This window comes from Tupaia chinensis, unplaced genomic scaffold, assembly GCF_000334495.1.
Source record: "Tupaia chinensis unplaced genomic scaffold, TupChi_1.0 Scaffold000146_1, whole genome shotgun sequence".
In the NCBI taxonomy this organism is placed as follows: Eukaryota; Metazoa; Chordata; class Mammalia; order Scandentia; family Tupaiidae; genus Tupaia; species Tupaia belangeri.
The window spans coordinates 15,970,257-15,974,008 of NW_006159616.1; the positions used below are offsets into that span (position 1 = coordinate 15,970,257).

Here is a 3,752-nt window from a genome sequence, read left to right on the forward strand (position 1 = left end):
ACCACCACCTCCCACTCTCCTCCCCCAGGATTATCCTGATTTCCTAGCAAAGATATTGCAGGCTTTTTGTTTTGGTCGTCCAGGCCTCCCCCCCCCATGGGTCACTCTTATATTTAGTATCTCTTAGCAAACACTTTAAAATAGACCATTCTCTATGGCTGCATTCTTTCATTCCATCAATATAGTACCTATCATTCAAGCATTTTGTCACCTTTTCTTTATTGTCTCTCTCCCTAGTCCGATGAACTCTGTGAGAGGACCTTCCTGCCTTGGTTATGTTGAATTCCCAGCATCTATTGAATCGCTAGCACGCAACAGCTGTCAATAATTTTACTATTATCCTGATTTCGCCCTAGATTATTTGACAGCTTTATTGCTAGAGATTAGTGCATTCATTTGCAGAACCATACAGTTTACAAAATGATTTCAACCTATTCATTTCTATTTTAATCTTACTTCTCGCATGTATCAAATCACCAGACAATGAATGTGCTATGTGAAATTTTGTTGACATCATTTTCACTTGCTTTTTAACCTCACTCAAGAGACATTTAAGTTACAATTACTGGACATAAAGTACACCTTTGGGGCATTTTTCAACACCCTATAAATCCTGGGTTCAGAGCACGCTTTACAGAGGCCTGGCAGAAACGGCGAATTTCCCCTCCGGAGCCCCCGAAAGGTTAGGTCGGCGGGACCGAGAATAGTGGGCGAGCCCTGACATTTGAGGCGGCGCTGGCGCAAGGGGGGAAATTCTGACAATACGGTCTGCGAGGGGCCCCGAGACAGCTTCGCCTCTCCTCCCACCGGTGTGAAAAGCCCACCAAACGTGGGCCACCCAGTACTACTCCCACAGAGACCCGGGCGCCGGAAATGGGCTGGCGGACCCGCAGAGACGTACAGCCCACTTCCGTCGGCCGCGACGCGCGCTCCACAGAGCGCCAGGATTGGCCGAGTCGGCCAGCAGTGGGCGGGGTGGCCGCACTCGACGCAGGCGTCCCGCGACTGGGAGTGCTTTGGGGGGCACACCCCGAAAGGTCACTACTTCCGGGAGTCACGTGTGGGTTTCCGGCGCCGTGAGGTCGCCGTCCTCTGCCACCCCGCCGCTCGCGGGGGAGTGTGACTCGGCCAGTGCGGTTTTGAAGAGGGTCTTTTGTCGCACCTGGTCTCAGCTTCGCCTTGGTGGCTAGCGAATGGGCTCACCAGAAACGGTGACGCTTAATCTGCTCCCAGTCCGGGGGCCTTTGGTATCTGGAGGAGGCGAGTCTAGTCTCTGATGTCGTGTCGTGGCTCTTAGGAAAATGTACGAAGGCCAGTGGCTGTGGCCTGGGCAACGTTTTTTGTGTCTGTCTTTGGTTATGTGAGAAACATTTGCTGCCATACTGAGTTTTATTGGCATTTTATTTCTAGCCGTCAGAGTAAGATCTAACCATTTAGTTTCAGTGTTGGGTTATGAAAAGCCTTTTAAATTTTCTTTTGTTAAATATGGATCGTAATACCAGCCCAGAGGCTGGTAAGAACCTAGTGAGATCTTAGGTAAAACACCAAGCCCAAAGGATTGGAGACGTTGAGTGCCTTATTTTTGTTTACTGTTCTGGTTCTTTAATTATACTTCTATACTGTTTTCAGATTCCAGTGTTTTTAAATTAACCTAATAATTGCACATCTTTTGAGGAGTAAACACAATTTTTCAGTACATGACTACAATGTGCAATGATTAAAACAGGGTAATTAGCATACCCATAATTTCAGTCATTTGTCATTACTTTGTGTTGAGAACATTCAAAATCCTCTTTTTTAAATATTCTGAGATGAACAATAAATTGTTAACTATAGTCGGTCCATTGTATTTTATAAAACTAGACTTTGTTCCTCTTGTCTAACCATAACTTTGTTTCCATTAATCAACATCCCTCCATCCCATTCTTCCCAGCCTCTAATAATCTGTACCCCTTTACCTCTAGGAGGTCATTTTTACCCCCAATTTCCACATATGATGGAGAACATGTAATACTTCTCTTTCCTGTGCCTGCCAAATTTCATTTAGCAAAATATCCTCCAGGCCTGCCCAGTTAACTCTCAAATGACAGGATCTCTTCTGTTTTAATGACTGAATAGCATATGCCATGTTTGCTTTAGTCATTGGCCTGTTGATGGACGCCCAGGTTGAGTCCATGACTTGGCTATTGTGAAACTGGGGTGCGGATATCTTTACCACATCCTGATTTCCTTTGCCTTGAATATACAAGCAGTAGTGGGATTGTTGGATTATTTGGTAGATTCCGGTATTTAGGAAACACAGTGATGCAGGAGTCACATTTCTCTCAGTAGGCAAATCTATATTCCACCCAGTGGTGCACATTTTTATCTAGCAAAACTTTCCTGCCTGACTCCTTGCCCACTGCCCCTTTAATTTATCCTGGAGGTCCCTTTTCTTAAGGTCCACCTAGCCACAGGTTGTTAAGCAGTGGCCACACCCAGGGTGAAAAACCAACTATTTTGATAACCTTTTGCTTGTCTGTAGTTCTGTGAATCTGTTGGCCTTGACAGTGACTCCTATGGAAGGGATTAAAATCGATGATGAGTATGCTGACCATGTTCAAATCCCACCACAATGTGGTTCAAACATTTTCCGATCTTCTACATTCTCACCTCTTACACTTCCTCATTCATTTTCTCCTGGAATATACCCTGTACTTTGCCTCCTTCATGCTTCCACATTGGCTGTTCCCTCTGCTAGGAATACCCTCTGCTTCCACATCAGCCTTTCCATGTATTATCTATCCTGCAAAATCTAATTACAGTGCTAATCCAGGAAATTTTCTCTGTGTTCCCATAGCACTTCGACCTATTATAGAATCTGAAAGGCCTTGTGGCTCTATCTTATGCTGCTGCTTCCTCCCAAGGCTGTGAAAGTTGTTGCCTTATCAATATATGCCCTACCCCAGTAAAACTCATTCAACATGTATTTATTGAACTCTTAGCATGTGGTCTCTGAATGCCCAGGATTCAGCGGTGAATGAATAATACCCCCTCTCATGGAGCTTATGTTCGATGGGGAAAAACAGACAATAGACGAAGTGCCAGGTGGTAACATGTACTATGTAGAAAGTAAAAGGGATGGAAAAGGAAACAAGAGAATAATGGGGTAGAGGAGGGAGTCTTTCAGAGAGTAGAAAGGGATGCTTTTTTCTGAGGAGGAAACCTGAATAAGATGAGGGAAAAGAGTGGATAGATAGTAGGAGGGAGAGCATTTTAGCTGAGTGAACAACAAAGCAAAGGCCCTAAAGGGGGAGTTGTTTTGTATCTAAAAGAGCAAGGAGCAAGCCAGGCTATGGGAGATTGGTAAAAATGCAAAGTAGGCGAGGTAGGCAGGGGCCAGATCATATGCAGACTTGAATTTGACATTTATTAGTGTGTTGAATTCATTGGATCAGTAAGGGAAAGAAGAATTTAATGGTAATGTGCCACAATGGGCAGGGATGCTCAGACGGGGGGCCTGAAATCAGATCTGTGCCACTCATGACTTTGACAAAGAGATTTTAAAAAATTGATAAATAAGGAAAGGAATTTATTTGGTGAGGTCAATACCAGTGGACCAAAGTCCATAATCATCTCTGCTGTACTGAGCAAAATACAAAATTTATATAGGGGAAGAAATCAGTGCCAGGTACACTTAGAAAACAAAGGGCAAGTTATTCATTGTCTTGGGGGGGGGGAAATGACAAGGAACCTGGTCATTGTCTTCAGCA

At 44.4% G+C, this 3,752-nt stretch overlaps 1 protein-coding gene across 1 annotated transcript in view; it reads left to right on the plus strand.

Moving 5' to 3' along the window:
* The first annotated feature begins 1,093 nt into the window (after positions 1–1,093).
* Positions 1,094–3,752, plus strand: part of TNFRSF9 (TNF receptor superfamily member 9) — a 32,085-nt gene continuing 29,426 nt past the window's right edge. The window contains exon 1 of the mRNA XM_006145382.2: positions 1,094–1,303. The gene's annotated coding sequence lies outside the window, so the exon portion shown is untranslated. The remainder of the gene's footprint in view (positions 1,304–3,752) is intronic.